The following is an 18,266-nucleotide window of genomic DNA, read 5'->3' on the forward strand; positions in this document are numbered from 1 at the left end:
ATGTTGCAGCTATTGGAGATAGGTACTATATTTTGAGTTCATTCACATTGTGCTATGTGATGTTTTTTGGGGCCCTAGATCCTCCTTGGATGTGTTGGATGCACATTACTAGGCAATGAGACTGTACTGTCATCCAATGACATTTCTTAGTTTATGATGGTTGTAAATGTTAGGCAACATGTATTTGCGTGACAGCATGAACAGTGTATATATCTTGTCTGAGTCATTTGAAGATCTTTTAAGCAATATGTATGGTGCCACAGACCTGTGACCTCACATCTGGCCTTTCCAAACTGTTGTCTGGACAGCATATCATGACTCACTGTGTCCTTCAGGTTACCACACAATCCACAAGCCACATAGCTGATGGCAACATGATGTACTGGCATGCATGCAAGTGATACATATGTGAGTATTATGTAGGTTCTGTATGTTCAGTCTGCAGAGACCAGGGCCTGTCAAATATATTTTCTAGCATGGGACATAATCCAGGCTGTGGGAGTGTCACTGTGGCTATGCAACTGTGGCACTGTGCCCACTCCCTGTAGACCTGCAGATTCTTTCAGGTGGCCAATATGAAGCTCTTGTGGCAATACATGCCCTGAATGTCTCAGTCCATTGACTAGATTAGGAATGGGTACTGAGGTAAATCTCAGAACTAGTCCATATGCCCATTTAGCATTATTGTCAATCTGTGTCTTTGATTCATGACAGATCCCTCACTCCCACAGTTCTGTTGTCACCTTCACAGAAGTCATATTTTTCCTGTACAGGCTTATTTCACAAAATGACAGACCCAAAATGCAGACAATGTGTAGATTCCTGGGAGGCCATGACTTGTGACTCAGTAGCTTGGTTACATAGCAGAAATTGTACAATACATACCTTTGTATGTCCAATGCCATCTCTGTAGGTAAGAAACATATGTTCAAAAGAGTATTCTTGTTACAGGTATGTACCACAGAAACCCACCATGCAGAGGCATGAGTCTGCATTTAGTAGGCCCCATACCCACACATGCACAAGGAAGATACTTTCCGTACCTACCTTGCCAGCCCTTCCATTTTAACTCAAGTGTAAAGGTCAAGTCTGTACTATGGTAGTTGCCTGTAGGGACTGTATGTATTGAGTAAATTTGCAGAGTGTAAACGTGTTTGTCCAGTCAGGCCTAAGGAATTTAGGTGGTCATTAGAACCTTGGCGGTCGGTGTTAAAGCGGCGGTAAAACTGCCAACAGGCCGGCGGTAAAACAAATGGAATTACAACTGTGGCGGAAACCGCCAACATAGACAGCCACTTTAACACTCCGACTGCCAAGGCGCTACAAACAAACACCGCGATGGTAACTGCCAACAGACAGGTAGAGGACAATGTACCGCCCACAGAATTACAACAGGCCAATCCGCCACCTTTTCCCGGGGCGGATTCACCGCAAACAAAAACACGGCGGAAACAGGACTTGGAAGGGGAAACGCTCACCTCTACACATCCCATGAGGAACCAGGACGCCATGGAACCAGAACTTTAGATTCTTCCAGCCTTTATCTTCCTGCTCCTCTACCAGGAGCACGAACGCCGGTGGCAAAGACCACGGTGAGTACTGCACCTACGACACAGGATAGGGTGGAGGGAAAAAACAGTGACACACACACACGCAACACGCAACATTCCACCCCCACCCTCACCTACGACAACACACACACTAATACATCATGATACATTACAGTTACACCCCCCAAACCCACCTGGAAGAATGCAAGGACAAAAAGAAATGAGTCGAATGATTGTAATATATCCAAAGACAGTAATAAAAAATATATACATATATAAAGATATTCACACTATAAACCAATATATACACCAAGAATACAAGTCAAAGGTATTCCACTATCATAGTCCGTGGACCACTGGGCCCAAAAGGCATGGGCGGGGCATCAGATAGAAATAAAACAGGCACCTCAGGGGGAAGGGAAGGGGGCACCTCAGCCAGATGAGTGCACGACGCCAGATCCACGAGGGGGCTCTCTGCCCACTGTTCAATCCTGGGGAGTGCAAAGCCACAGTCTCTCAAGTCTGTACAGTGGGTGATTTGCCCACTGTTCAATCCTGGGGAGTGCAAAGCCACAGTTTCTCAAGTCTCTACAGTGGATGGGTTGGCCACTGTTGCATCCTGGGGAGTGCAAAGCCACAGTCTCTCAAGTGGATAACATTCTCCACTGGTTTCTGGAGGGGGATTTGTGCCCAGAGTGCTTCATCCTGCCAAGGACTGTGTGAGTGAATGTGATACTCCACTGGTTCTGGAGGGGGCTTTGTGCCCAGAGTGCTTCATCCTGTCCAGGACTGAGGTAGTGGATGTCTTTCTCCACTGGTTCTGGAGGGGGCTTTGTGCCCAGAGTGCTTCATCCTGCCAAGGACTAAGGTAGTGGATGTCTTTCACCACTGGTTCTGGAGGGGGCTTTGTGCCCAGAGTGCTTTATCCTGTCAAGGACAGAGGTAGTGGATGTCAATCTCCATTGGTTCTGGTGGGGGCTCTGTGCCCAGAGTGCTTCATCCTGCCCGTGGCAGCCTCAGTAGCGTTGGAATCATTGGCGCTCACTGGCCTGCGGTGCTGCTGGCGGGGGTGTCCTGGGCAGCGGTTCTGCTGGCGGCGGTCTGGGCAGCGGTGCTGCTGGCGGTGGTGTCCTGGGCAGCGGTGCTGCTTGCAGCAGTGTCCTGGGCAGCAGTTTTTCTGGAGGCGGTGTCCTGGGCAGAGGTTCTCTGGCGGCGGTGTCCTGGGCAGTGGTTCTGCAGGTTGCGGTGTCCTGGGCAGCGGGGCTGGTGGCGGCGGTGTCCTGGGCAGTGGGGCTGGTGGCGGTCTTGTCCGCCGTGCAGATCTTCCCAGACTTGCCGGTTTTACTGTGGGGGACTGTCCGTGCTCTGGCTCCTTACCATACTGGCTGCCCTGCTGCCTGGCGCACTCCAGAAGTCGGTTACTACTGACACCACTGCTCCCACCGATGTTGTGGCTGAGGTGCTGTGTTGGGACATGGAGAGTCTGGCCCTAGGAGACTGAAGGGTTGGGGGAGGTGAGGGAAAGAGGTCAAGGTTGGACAGGAAAAGTTTCTTAGGAACACTGGTACGGGTAGCTGGAGGGGGTTTGGGAGTGGAGGAAGAGGTAGTGGTTGTAGGAGGTGTACATTTGGTGACTTTGGGTGAAGGTGCATGGGCTGGAGGCTGTTGTGAGGTGGATGGCTGTTGGGTGGGTGTGTGGCTGCGTTTGTGTACCTTAGGAGGTGGCCTCACAGACACACTGGGAGAGGACACAGGGGACTTGTGAATGGTAGTGGGGGTGGTGACTGCACGTGAGCGGGGTGTGGTGGTGGGTGTGCTAGTGATGGACGTAGTGGCTGAGGATGTAGTGCATGCAGGTGTGAGTGGTCACAAGACAGGGAGGGAGGAGGGAGACGAGGAGGAGGGGGACACAGTGGAGGCTGTAGATGTTGGTGTGTCTGCATGTGTCTGATGCTTGCGTGAGTGCCTGTGGGATGTGTGGTGCTTATGTTTGCCAGAGCTTCCCTTGTGTGTTGAGGTGTGTGCATGCTAGTCTGATGGTGTGCTTGGAATAGGCTGAGGTGCAGGTGTTTGGGTCTGAGTGGAAGAAGTTGGAGGGGGGAGGCTATAGACAGGGACAATGGCTGCCATGAGTGCTGAGGGCAGAGTCTGAAAAGCTCGCTGATGGGCTGCCTGACCAGAGTGAATGCCCTCCAGGTATGCATTGGTTTGTTGCAACTACCTCTCTATGCCCTGGATCACATTCAAAATGGTAGACTGCCCAACGGTGAGGGACCTGAGGAGGTCAATGGCCTCCTCACTGAGGGCAGCAGGGGTGACAGGGGCAGGGGCTGAGGTGCCTGGGGTGAAGGAGATGCCCACCCTCCTGGGTGAGTGGGCACGGGACACACGCTGAGGGGCTGCTGGGAGGGCGGTGCTGGTAGGGGGGGTGCCGGCTGTACCTGTAGATGCGGGGGGCACAGATGGGCCTGCCACCGCAAGGGAGCTCCCATCAGAGGAGGAGTCTGTATCGCTGGTGTCAGCTCCTGTCCCCGCTGTGGAGCTCCCCTCGCCCTCCATCCCACTGGTGAATTCAGACTCCGTGGAGTCGTCCTCCAGGGCCATGTGGGATGCAGCTCCCTGCTGCTCCGGTGCCACTGCTCCCCCGCCTGATGATGCTAATGCACACAAGAACAGGGAGACCACATAAAAGGGTGGGGGACAGAAGAAAGACATGTTGAGTGCATGCAATACCGCTACCTTTGGCGGACACTACAGACACAGAAGCCCCCTGCACTACGCCGCGCACTTGGAGTTCCCTATTCATTCGCAGGGACATGGGTTACAAGGCTATGCCCGATTGCTGCACACATGGATGTCACAGGAGCCTGATTAGGTGTAGTTGGCACTATACACAGGTGGGGTGGGGTGCCACAGGGCCTGCCTTAAGAAGGGTCCTTGCCTACTAAACTCTCCCTGGCGTAGGGGAACCCACAGCCCACCTCCCCCACCCAGCCACCTACAATGCGTGCTGAATCAGCAGAATGAGAGTGTACTCACCCCCTTGTGGCTGCTGTGATGCCCTCAAGCGCCCATCTAACTCCGGGTACACCACCGCCAGGATCCTGAACATCAGGGGAGTCATGGTGCAATGGGCACCCCTCCCAAGTTGGGATGCCATCCCCAGCTGGGCCTCCGCCGTCTTCTTGATCCAGCGGCAAATGTCCTTCGATCTTTTCCGGCAGTGGATGCTCCGTCTGTGGTAGACCCCCAGGGTCCGGACTTCCTTGGTGATGGCACGCCAAATGTCCATCTTCTGGTGGGCGCTGACCTACAGGAATAGTACAGGAGAAAAATAGAAGTAATTACCATCCGCACCGTCACAGTCATTGGCCCGCATTCCTACCCTTGCCATGACGCACATGCACTCACCATTGTTTCATGCATGCCTCATTCTAACCCCCCCATCTTTCATCCACACCACTACAGACAGCATGCTCTCAGTGTACTTACCTGTTTGTCTGGAGGACCGTAGAGTAGCGTGTACTGGGGGATGACCCCATCCACAAGTTTCTCCAACTCCTCATTGCTGAAGGCAGAGGCCCTTTCCCCAGACACACGAGCCATTGTATCTTCCAGACTGAGATCACAGCAGCACTTGCAGTGTAGGTCCTCTCCTGTCGAAGGTCAGGTATCAAGTGATTGAACAGAGAGAAAATGGTGGTCACGTCCGTGGCGGTGCGTACCATCACTGACGGCGTACATCGTCATTGGCTCCTGCGACCCATAGGGTCCAATGTTAACCAATGCAGGATTGCGCCGCAGTCTTCGACCGCCTACCGCGACGGTGTACAACGCCAGCACAGTTACCTCATATCCCCTTGTCCCACTTTACAGGTCAGGCAGCCGCCATTTCATGGGCCCACATGGAATTATTTTGGACTGCGTCACACATATCTAGGCCTTGCCTAAACACTCATACAGGCATATGTCGATTTGTTAATATTTTCAGAGTAAGCTGTGTTTACGTACCTCAGAGTTGGTTGACTCTCTGCTCGCTGTTCTCCTCCATAGGCACCGTCCGCTGGGGCATGTGAGGAGATGGTGGCATCCTCCGGTGTACAGACCGCTGGTGGACCTGTCGACAATGGAGAAGCGACATGTGATCATCACCTACAGACTTGATCGTGCCACAATCCAGGAACTGTGTGCCCAGTTGGAGCCAGACCTGATGTCAGCTATCCGCCATCCCACAGGAATCTCCCCTCAAGTGCAGGTGCTGTCAGTACTCCATTTCCTAGCAAGTGGGTCATTTCAAACTACAGTGGCCATAGCATCAGGGATGTCCCAGCCTATGTTTTCCAATGTGTTGTCCAGAGTGTTGTCTGCCCTGCTGAAACACATACTGAGCTACATCGTTTTCCCTCAGTTGGAGGATTTGCCTACAGTGAAAGGTGATTTCTATGCCCTGGGACATATCCCCAACATCATAGGTACCATTGATGGGACACATGTGGTCTTGGTCCCCCCACCCAGGAGTGAACATGTGTTCAGAAACCGGAAGAGTTACCATTCGATGAATGTGCAGATGGTGTGTTTGGCAGACCAGTACATCTCCCATGTGAATGCCAAATTCTCTGGCTCAGTGCATGATGCTTACATCCTGAGGAATAGCAGCATCCCCTATGTGATGGGGCAACTCCAGTGGCACTGTGTGTGGCTATTAGGTGAGGACATGGACCCAATACAGTGTGAATAGTTGTCTGGGGATGTCCCTATGAGTTTGTGTGTGTCTGACAGTTGTCCCTCGACATTTGCAGGTGACTCTGGTTACCCCAACTTTTCATGACTACTGACCCAAATGAGGAATCCCAGGACAAGGGCAGCGGAACGCTACAATTTGGCCCTTGGGCGAACTAGGAGGATTATAGAGCGGACCTTCAGCCTCCTGAAGGCCAGGTTCTGGTGCCTCCATATGACAGGTGGTTCCCTATTCTACTCACCAAAGAAAGTATGCCAGATCATTGTGGCCTGCTGTATGCTTCACAACTTGGCTTTGCGACGACAAGTGCCTTTTCTGCAGAAGGATGGTCCAGATGGAGGTGTTGTGGCAGCTGTGGAGCCTGTGGACGGTGAAGACGACGAAGCAGAAGAAGAGGACATAGACAACAGGAACACGGTGATCCTGCAATACTTCCAGTGAGACACAGGTAAGAAGACAACACTGCCTGCTACATCTGATTTAATTCTACTACCTCTTATCTGTCTGTCATTTTCACCCAGTGTATGGTCACTGAGTTGTCACTTTCCCTTACGATTTCACAGATGTGGGTCCCACTGTGTGACATCTGCTTTGTTTCCGCATGGACTAGAGCTGTGTGACATAGGTATGTTGACATTACATTTGATATAGCATTGTGCCACTGTAATTGCTAATGCACTATTTCAAAATCACAGACAGACTCCTGATTGTTTTGTGATTTAAGGGTGTTTATTTAAGTGCTCAAATTGGAGGGTGTTGTAAAATGGTCAGGGTGATGGTGGAGGAATGTCCATGGCAGAGTCCCGTCTATAAGTCTCACAGGTGCATTGTCCAAAGGGGCATAGGAAGTGGAGCTGGGGCAGTTTAAGGATGGATAGGATGAAAAAGTGGGACAGAAGGATGACATTCAGGGTGGTCTCATTTCTTGATGGGGGACTTGGCATTGTTCTCTGTGTTTGTCCTGGATCTCAGGGACCGCTTGTGGGGGTGGTTCTCCATCTGCAGGGGGTGGGGTGCTGGTGTGATGGTCCTGTGGCGGTGCCTCCTATCCACTAGCGCCGGCGGAGGTGGTGGGCAGTTCATCGTCCAGGCTAGTGTCAGGGGCCCCTTGTTGTGCCACAGTGTCCTTCCTGGTGTTGACCAGTTCCTTCAGCACTCCTACAATGGTGCCCAGGGTGGAACTGATGGATTTGAGTTCCTCCCTGAACCCCAAATACTGTTCCTCCCGCAGCCGCGGGGTCTCCTGAAACTTGGCCAGTACTGTTGCCATCGTCTCCTGGGAATGGTGGTAGGCTCCCATGATGTTGGAGAAGGCCTTGTGGAGAGTGGGTTCCCTGGGCCTGTTCTCCCCCATCGCACAGTAGCCCTCCTAGTTCCCCTGTGTTGCTGTGCCTCTGTCCCCTGAACGTGTGCCCACTACCACTGCCCCCAGGTCCCTGGTGATGTTGGGGTGGTGGGTTAGCCTGTGTTCCCTGTAGTGGTGGACACACTGCTGATTGACGTGTCCTGGGGACAGAGGTATGGGCCCGCTGGGTGGGTGCTGTGCTGGTGTTTCCAGAGGGGGGAAGTTCTGTAGTGGCCTGTGTCAGTGTGAGGGGAACCGACTGTCCTGAGGTCCCAGATGGGCCGAGCTGGTTATCTTGATCCAGTTGGACAGAGCTGCTGTCATCACTGTGGGCCACTTCTGTGGGTGGAGTGGACATATATGGACCCTCCTGCCCGGTGACGTTGGGTAGAGGTCCTGCAGGGGTGTAAAGGCATGATTATTGCATCTGTGTGTGCCATGGTGTGCAATGGGTGGGTGACCGGGTACCCCAGTGCTTGCATTCCTGTGTAGGACCTTGTGTGATGATGGTTTAGGGGGGGTGTATGGGTATGTGCAGTGGCCATGCTTTGGTGATGGGTGTCCATGCTTTGTTGTTGCATGCAGGTCTTGGGTTTGGGATGTGTGGTTTGTGATATTGGGGCATCTGTGAGGAGTTGGAGTGATGGGATGAGGGCGAGGGTGGAGGTATGTGATGGCATGCAGGTAGGGGGGGAAAGTAGTGAAGAGTGATTTACCAGAATCCATTCCTCCAGCTACTCCTGCGAGGCCCTCAGGATGCAGTATAGCCAAAACCTGCTCCTCCCATGTTGTTAGTTGTGGGGGAGGAGGTGGGGGTCTGCCGGCAGTCCTCTGAACCACGATGTGGTGTCTTGAGACCACGGAACGCACCTTCCCCGTAGGTCGTTCCACCTCTTCATGATGTCATCCCTAGTTCTTGGGTGCTGTCCCACTGCGTTGACCCTGTCCACGATTCTTCGCCATAGCTCCATCTTCCTAGCTATGGTGGTGTGCTGCACCTGTGATCCGAATAGCTGTGGCTTTACCCGGATGATTTCCTGCACCATGACCCTGAGCTCCTCCTCAGAGAACCTGGGGTGTCTTTGCGGGGCCATGGGGTGGTGTGGGTGATGTATGAGGTTGTGTGTGTTGTGATGTGTGGGGTGATATTTAGAGGTGTGTTGTGTGAGGTGCTTGTATGTTGTGTGCTTGATGGTGTTGAGTGCCTGTGAATGCTAGTGTTGTTTCTGGTGGTGTCTCTCTCTGGCCTTCAGTCGCAATTCTGGTCGTAAGGGTTTGTGGGTGATGTGGGTGGGTGTTTTATATTGTATTGGATGTGTGGGAGTGGTGTGTGTATGTGTATCAGGTGTGTGTATTTGGAATCGTCCAATGTGGATGTGTTTTGTAAATGTGTGTGTATTTTGAGCGCAGCGGTGTGTACCGCCAATGGAATACCGTGGTTGAAAGACCGCTGTGTTGATTTGTGGGTCGTGATAATGTGGGCGTATTCCTGTTGGCGTGACGGTGGAGGTTTTGTTATCACCAGTTTATCACTGACCTTCGATGTGGCGGACTTATGAGGGTGTCTGGATTTTGGCAGATTCCGGGCTGTGGGTCATAATTATTGTGGCGGAATTCCGCAGCCGCAACGGCGTGTTGGCGGTCTTGTGCACAGCGGTAAGCGGCTTTTACCGCCAATGTTGTAATGACCCCCATAGTTTTAAGAAACCACATTGCAGTGTTTCAATGTGGCTCACATCAAAGTGCATGTTGTTGGAGCATGGGCATCAATAGGCTTGCTTAGTCATTGTAGGCCATGAGCACAGTATTGGGCTAGTTGGCAGATGTTTCCATAAGTATGAGAAGTGTGTAGTCATGTCCCTGTACCTATTGACATGTGTGCCTTACACTTGTGGTATGTTGACAATCATTTGGGCAAAAACTTGTTATCACTTGATTTGTCTTTTGCATCCATACAGGTAAACGTCCACCAGAAGAAAGAGATTGGAAGAGACATTGCCTGGAAGGTACAGACCCTGGGAGTTCACAGCCAGTGGAGCCCCACTGTCACAAGAGGTAAGAGGACCTGAGATGCTGGGCCCAGAAGATCGTGGAGGTCCAGCTGGGGCTGTCTTCCCAATGTTATTACGGCGCATGTCAGAGCATGACCCCTCTAACGGTCCACATTCTGGTGCTGGCATACCCGGACCTTGATGAGGATTTGAGGGGAGCACAAGGGTGTGAGTACAGGGCAGATTCTTGCCTGTCACATAGCAAGTTGATGTGTTAGATTCTGACATCTGCCCCGTCAATTTGTGATGGGTCACGTGTGACACACAAGATGAGTAGCTGTTTGTGTTGAAATGTACTTTGGTGCATACTGATGTGACTTGCCTATTAGCCCAGGGACCTAGGACACAACTGAGTACATTCCCCAAAAAATTCCTCTCCAGGGACAACACATGCCCGTGTTCTTGGATTGATCAAGTAATGTTTGTGTAGTGGTTCTAAATTCTGCACAACATACCACTACCCCTCAGTATTACAGCCCAAAAAAAGTGATGGATCACTCTCTGCAGCCATGTGTCTGTTCAAATAGGTAAATTGACATCTGGCCCCAGAGGCCATTTGTCTTCAGTGTGTGATGACTGATAGTGCCTCACTACTGTCTGTCATGTGAAGGTGGCCGTCATACATGTGATAGAGCACACACTGCTCTTTGGGTGCAGCTACAGATCAAAACTTTCCCCGGTAAGCCGAGAATGTCCTTAGACATGATTTATGGCCCATCACTTGCCAGCATTCCTTGTGCGGGCATGTTAGCATGTGTCCCTTTCTTTTTTGACAAAATGTGTATGCTGCTGTTTCATGCATGTTCTACCTGTGTCCATGGAATGATTTCTGTGTTCCCTCACATATATGTGCCTACCAACCTGTGTTTGGAATTGGATATATGCAATGGGGTTACATTTCATGTTATCACAGACAGGAGTGTGTCACCACTAGTGGCTCACACATACCTTTACTCGTTATTGCATGTTATTTGGCATCACAACTGCAGTAGCATTGAGGGACATTTCAGGTAGGTCTAGAGTTTTTACACACAATGTGCATTTCCATGCCATTGATGTGGCATCATGTGGCAAACGTGAATTGAGGAATGTATGTTACCTTACTATTGGCATGCATCATGGAATGACTTGCAGTTATGTTGGAATCACATGTGGTTGGGTACAACCATTCATCCACGGACATCTGGGTTTGTAGGACCAAAATAGGGACAGTGCAGTAGCTACCAACATGTTGAGGGCCTTCTACAATTACTCGCAAATCCCTGGGCCTCTCCAACATACAAAGGGCTATTGGGTTCTACTGATGCAATGAGAGAATGTCATTGTAAAGGGTGCCATACGGTAGTTGTGATTTCCCTGGGGCTAGCTGATTCATTGTGTTGTATATTTTATAGACATATCTTCCTGAAAATTTGCACATTTTGTCTAAAGTGTACCTTTCCATGCCAAATGTGTAGTATATCTGAACAACATTAGTACTACCTCCATGACTACATTAATGATCTCCTGGCCTTCGACACACGGACAGGTACATTATGTACAGGTAGGGAATCGAATCTTAGACTTAGTAGTCAGCCGCCTGGGGCCCCGTTATGTAGAGGATGTTGTACATCTGGAACTATTGTAGCCGGGGTTATTTCTTCTTCAGATAACTCTTCAACTTCTAAATCTGAGAACCCTTCCCCCTTACCTTCTGAATTAGACTGACTGATTGCCCCCTGCACAGTACTTCCTAAAATAGTAAATGATGAGTGTCAACTTACAGGGACTCCATCTCCTGCCTCCCTATTGAGAACTAAGTCAATATCTACGCCTCCCAAAATCAATATTATATCTTGGAATGTTGCAGGAATTAAGTCAAAGTTGGATGACCCGGAATGGGTAAGCCTTGTTAATAAACAAGATATCTGTCTTTTTCAGGAAACCTGGACTGCAGAACAGTTATCCATACAAGGCTTTACAACCTATTTTTCTGCTGCCCAACCTGCCTCTGGTGGCTTTGGAAGACAGATAGGAGGGTTAATGATTTTATTGAACAATAAGCTAGAATGTGACCACTCGATGATAAAGTTTAAATCCTATGATCTGCTGGGTGTGCAACTCACGTTCCGACCTGGATTCAGGATGATAGTTCTGAATACTTATGCAAGATCCGTTTCCTGTGGGTCAGAATCAATTGTTCTCACCCAGCTGAGGGATTATATAGAGCTTCTGGACCCTTTAGATCTTCTGATTATAGCAGGGGATTTTAATTGTTCTTTTGTGTTGGACAATACCATCAGCAATCTGACTACTGAGGAGGACAAATATTGGGGTGTTCCTCAATCTAAGGAAATGGCGTTTTTGCCCGTTTCCTGTGTTGCATCTCAGTTGTCTTCCCTTTGTCTGAAATATGGCCTGAGAGAATGTAACGGCCGCACTGAATCTGATTCAGAGCGGGCCATCACTTTCAAGCGAGGGCTTTCCTTTAGTACTATTGATTATATTCTGGTGGACATTAGGCTATGGTCAAGTTCACTGGACATGGAAATTTTACCTCGCCTGGATAGCGATCATAATCCTCTGTGCCTTGTACTGACCAACCATGCATTTTTAAGAGTCCAGCACACAACGATCACTAACGTCCCACTCCCTTACCTGAATCATAGACGTTCTCGGGTCTGTTGGCCAAAGGTTGAATCCAACCCGTACCTGATTGAGGAAATATATTCATCATTTTTAAAACTCTTTGTAGATTATGAGGAACAAGAAGCCTCTGATATTCCCATTATGGCTATCACAATAAATTGGTGGATTCCCTTCAGGGTATCTTCTATAGGGAAATCCCTTCCAAACCGAGACCTGCTGATACCCCTCGTAGGGATTGGTACAATCAGGATTGTGTGCGAGCAAGATCTAATTTAAACGAGGCTGTAAAAAACTCTACCCAAGTGGCTATTAAAGAGGCCCGACGTAGGTATGCTAATGCTCTGAAACAAGCAAAAAAAGACTGGGATAATGAGATATGGCAGAAGCTGCTTGCAGCAGTTAAACACAAAGATAGTTCCTTTTGGCGGCTGTTGACTTCTAGTTCGAAAAGGGGCAATGATGACATTGGTATGTACATACAGCCCGAAAGATGGGTGTCCTATTTTTCTGGAATTTATGCTTTGCCTGCAACGCAAGCTCTGGAGGACCCTGGATATGATGAGTGTTGGGCTGTCACCAAGACTTCAACTGAGAGCATTGTTTTTACCTTAGCCGAAACAACAGCTGCAATTAATTCTCTGAGGCCAGCCAAAGCCCCTGGTCCAGATAAGATCCCAGGGGACCTGTTTAAATCAGAACCAAAGATATGGGCATGGTACATCAATTTATTGTCTAATGCCATAGCAGCTGGTAGCCCTATTCCAGATTCTTGGCGTGGCGCAGAAATAATACCGATTCACAAAAAGGGTGATGTAGGTTTACCTGTAAATTGTCGACCAATCAGCCTTATCGATATCCTTCAGAAGACGTTTGCTAAGCAAGTCTTAGATAGGCTTACCTATTGGATCCAAGACAATCAAATTTTATCCCCCCTACAGGCCGGTTTTCGGCCTAAAACTAACACCATGGACCAAGTCTTCAGGCTTTCATTATTATTTTGGAAGTATGTCACCCTATCTAAGCAAAAACTTTATGTTGCTTTTGTAGATCTAAGATCTGCATTCGATTTTGTCCCAAGAGAAAAACTATGGGGAGTATTGAACAAAATCGGTATCCCAGGAAACTTAGTGCATTTAATTCAAAGATTACATGAAAAAACATTTGCACAAGTTAGATGGGGGAATCAGGGGGAACTCACCGACAAAATAGATATTAGGAGAGGAGTGCGCCAGGGCTGTGTTCTTGCCCCAACGCTATTTACATTGTTTATCAACGAGGTGGTGCAAGTCGTTACCAACTGCCAAAATGATGCTCCATCCTTGAACAACCATAAAATTCCGATTTTGCTATTTGCTGACGATTCCCTCCTGATCTCCAGAACTCCTATGGGTCTCCAGGTACTTGTGGATAAGTTTAGTCCGTTTTGTGATGACTATGGACTTGAACTCAACCATAGCAAAACTAAACTTAAGACCCTGGGCTGTGGCCCCACTAAGAGATACTCAATTTTCTATAATGGAACCCCCCTAGGCATGGTAAGCTCCATAGATTATTTGGGAGTGAGAATTAGCAACAATCTGCATTGGGGGGCCCAAATCGATAAAAGTTTAGCTCTTCTGCACAGAGATCTGGGGCCATTCTACGCTTCCACAAGTCTACCTCTGAGAGAGTGATTACTCCAACTATTAAAATTTATCGAGCAAAGGCACAGAGTGCTGCGGTCTATGGGGCAGAAATTTGGGGGTCCTCGAACCCTGGCAAGCTTGCAGTGGGGGAAAACAACTTTGTAAGGTCAACTTTGGCCTGTCCTCGCAATACCCCACTGCTGCCAATGTTCTGGGACCTTGGCCTTTAACGCATCTCAGATGTAATTGCCCTACGACCATTGCTTTTCTGGGTCCGTGTATGGACCACCCCTTAGCTATCCACATACAAGGAGTCTATTCAAGACATTCTAGATAGACCAAATGTACTTACCATTTCCTGGTTTAACCACATCTCAAAATGGTTTCATAGATTGGGTCTTAGTGAGTTTTGGAGTCATCCAGAAAGTATAAGGAAGGATCAGAAGAACCATTTGAAAACTGTTTACTGGATATATGTCAGGGAAAACTACCTGCTGTGCTCAACACACAGCAGATTGACTTCACAATTTTTTGATTTTAAATGGTACCCGTATCTGGAACCATTTATGGATACAATTCTTGACCCATTAATTAAGATTCTATATATTCAGTTCAGATATGGTTGTCTGCCTCTTAAATCCTACGGTAGCACACGGAGTGTGACTCCAAGACCTGATCTTTGTCCTAGTTGTAATCACATTTCAGAATCTATTGTACATTTTATGTTCATATGCCCTGCTTATATGATTGCGCGACGGAAGTGGTTACGACCTGTGTGCAGGAATATGGGGATAAGACATTGTATTGTTGCCTTAAGGATCATGACGAGGGATACTTCTCTCCCTCTATCCTGTGCGGTTAGCAAGTATATTGTAGCTGCTTGGCATGTACGTATTAAAATTCTGGGGAAAAAATGATGATGAGGAACAAATTTTTTTTTGTTAAAGTGTTTTAGCTGCCAAATTTTAACTATACACCTAGACTGAAATAAAACCCCATGTTTAATCTAAATGATAGATATTAGGGGGTTAGGTGCATTTTTAAGGAAAGTAATTTTATGTGTTTTAAGGCTGAAACTGTCAAAGCCCAGCTCACCTGAGTCCTTGTTCAGTTCTGATGGAGGTTGAAGACAATCCGACCCCACCCTGAAACTGCTTGTTCCAGCACACTAGTTTTTAAAACAGTGCACTAAGAACAGAAGCTCAAGGGAAGGGGGGAAGTGGATAAAATAAAATAAAGAGACAACACCGTTCTTGCGTTTCCACTGTTGAAGTGCTGCACAAATCTGCGGCCCTCTCTGACTTCTGTAGAAACTGGTGCCTAATGAAACATAAACAAAAAACAGATAAGTACATCCTATTCCTAACTGGGTTCCTGACTATCCCTTTATTTATTAGAAATTTTCTTCTAAAAGTACCTCTTGGATCCTGGTCTCTAGTATCCAGGTTTGGAATGTGTTACTGCTCTGGGATGTGCTTTCTATTACTCTAAAGCTTCTAAAACATTAAACAAATACCGTTATAAGAATTACCAATATCAAACATTCATCTTAATATAACTAAAGCCTAAATTGCCAATAGCAGACTCACTTTTCCCATATTTCCAGAATCTTTTATAAAACAAATACTGTACTTTTTCGTCAACATACAGCATGTAATTTGTGCAAGTCCTTGATTTACTGTTTGCCTTGCTGTTAATGGTTTCCACGGTTCGATTCTTAAAAGTTCCATAAAAAAATGTTTGCTTCACAAAGTTCCGCAAAGTATTCTTGTAACAAAGAGTTTGAATCACAATGTTCGTGAAAGGTATCTTGTTTCAAATTGTCTATACACGAATCCAGAAATTGTTGTCAAAGTTCTTTCAGGTAATAAAAGTTTTGCACTTACTTGTTGCTGGCAAGAGATACTGATCAGTCTAACCTTGTCTTCTTTCTCTTTTGCAGGTTGCTTGTAGGAGAGAGGCTGAGGCAAGGAGGAACCGGAAACCGGAAGAAGGAAGAGCCAGCAGCTGCGCCCATTGAAGCCAATGAAAGTCTGTAGAGAGCAGGAGTGCCAGCGCCGAGGGATCTGTCCTCAGGTAAGCGGGAGGTAGACGAGCACAAGCACTGGGTGAGGCTCGGGGGCTGCCTTTTATAGACAGGGCTGGGTGTGGTCCTCACATGCTGCACATGTTCTTGAAAGGTGTGCAGAGCTGGGTGTGGTTTGAAGAGCTGGGTGTGGTCCTCACATGCTGCACATGTTCTTGAAAGGTGTGCAGAGTTTCAGTTATTATGCAAATGAGTTAAATTAACACATGGCCTAGAGGAGTGTTTTAAAGAAGCCTTGGTAAAAGCAAGGCCCAATGTGTAAACAAAACAGCATATTAAACAACATACACAGAAGTCTAGGGGGGGGGAGGGGGAAGGTGAGATAACAAGAAAGGCTTTCAATAGTAAGTTTAAAAGGGAGCTATTACAGAACCCACTAGTGCAGTGAGAGGGGACATGCTCTTTGCTGTGCACAAACCCTAACAGTTGCCCCCCTCAAAGGCCCTCCTACAGGACGGGGTTTTCCTGGATTTTTTAAATAAAACCGTCTAATCAGCTGTGGGGCATGTACATATGATGCTGGTTCCCATGAATTCTCAGATTCATCATATCCTTTCCATTCTACTAAATAAAACAGACGTCCACTAATTCTTTTTGAGTCTTTTATGCTTTTCACTTCATATTCTAGATTTCCCTTAATTGGTATGGGTGGAGGTGGTGGTTCAGGTCGGGTTTTTGGATTGTACGGCTTAAGCAAGGACACATGGAATGTAGTATGTACTGGATATTCTTTTGGTAAATCTAATTTTACTGTTACCGGGTTTACTATGGCAGTTATACTAAAGGGTCCAATGAAACGTGGTTGCAGCTTTCGGGATCCCTCTATGTTTAGGTTCTTTGTGGAGAGCCATACCTTGTCACCGATTTTATACATTGGGGCCTCAGATCTGTGTTTGTCTGCTTGTCTTTTCATGCTTTCCTTGTACTTTAATAAATGTTTCCTGGCTTTGTCTTGTATGTCACCTAACCTTGTTAGTCTATCCGTTACTGTAGGTAACAGAGAATCTTCTAACAAAATGGGTATAGCTCTTGGATGATACCGCTGCAAGAAATAGAATGGTGAGCAAAGTAGAGCTGAATGCTCAGTATTATTATAAACAAACTCCGCTACAGGGAGAGCTTCCAACCATTCACTAGAATAATCAGCCAATAAACAACGTAGCGTTTGAAGTAAGGTTTGGTTCAGTCGTTCAGTCTGTCCATCTGTCTCTGGGTGGAAAGCAGTGGATAATGCCACATCTATTTTCAGTTTTTTACATAATTTTTTCAAAAATTTAGAGTTGAACTGGCTCCCTCGGTCTGACACCACTTTGCTTGGCAAACCATGTAAACGCACAATTTCCCTTATAAAAATATCGGCAAACTCTGCCGCCGTGGGTAATTTCCGTAATGGTACAAAATGTGCCATTTTAGATAAAAAATCCACTATAACCAACACTGTTGTGAAAGATTTTACAGGTGGTAAACCTACAATAAAGTCTACGCTCACAGTGTGCCAAGGTTGCTTGGGTGTTGGCATTGGTATTAACAAACCGTCAGGGGCCTTATGAGAAGATTTATGTCTTGCACAAATTGGACAGGTAGTGACAAATTGCTTAATGTCCTTTCTTATAGTGTCCCACCAAAAGTGTTTTTGCACATTTTCCAGGGTTTTTACCCAACCAGGATGACCTGCCAACGGTGAGGCGTGATGCCAAATTATGACCTGTGTTTGTAATTCAGAGGTGGGCACTAACAGCATGTTGTTGTGATACAATAAACCTCGTTGTATTGTGTTATGGGAATCCTTTAACCAATCCTGAGGTGCAATTTGCATGTGTGCATTATATAGATCTGTGTTGAAATCCTTCTGTTGTACTGGTGCCAAAAACTTTTGGGGAGGAATAATGGGTTGTCCTATTTTATCTTGTTTCATGTCTGAAGTATGTCCGTATCTAGATAACACATCAGATTGAATTTGTTGTGCACCTGGTCTATAGGTTATTACAAAGTCAAATGTGCTAAAAAAAATTAACCAGCGCATCTGACGTGGTGTTAGTGCTTTAAGTGATCCAAAAAACTGTAGGTTCCTATGGTCAGAAAAGATTGTAACTGGGTACTTGGCTCCCATTAAATGGTGCCTCCATTCTGAAAAGGCTACTTTGATAGCTAGTAGTTCCCTTTCAGCCACAGTGTAATTTTGTTCAGCTGGTAATAACTTTTTGGAATAGAAGGCTATAGGATGTAACTGGCCATATCCT

This window comes from Pleurodeles waltl, chromosome 5, assembly GCF_031143425.1.
Source record: "Pleurodeles waltl isolate 20211129_DDA chromosome 5, aPleWal1.hap1.20221129, whole genome shotgun sequence".
NCBI lineage: Eukaryota > Metazoa > Chordata > Amphibia > Caudata > Salamandridae > Pleurodeles > Pleurodeles waltl.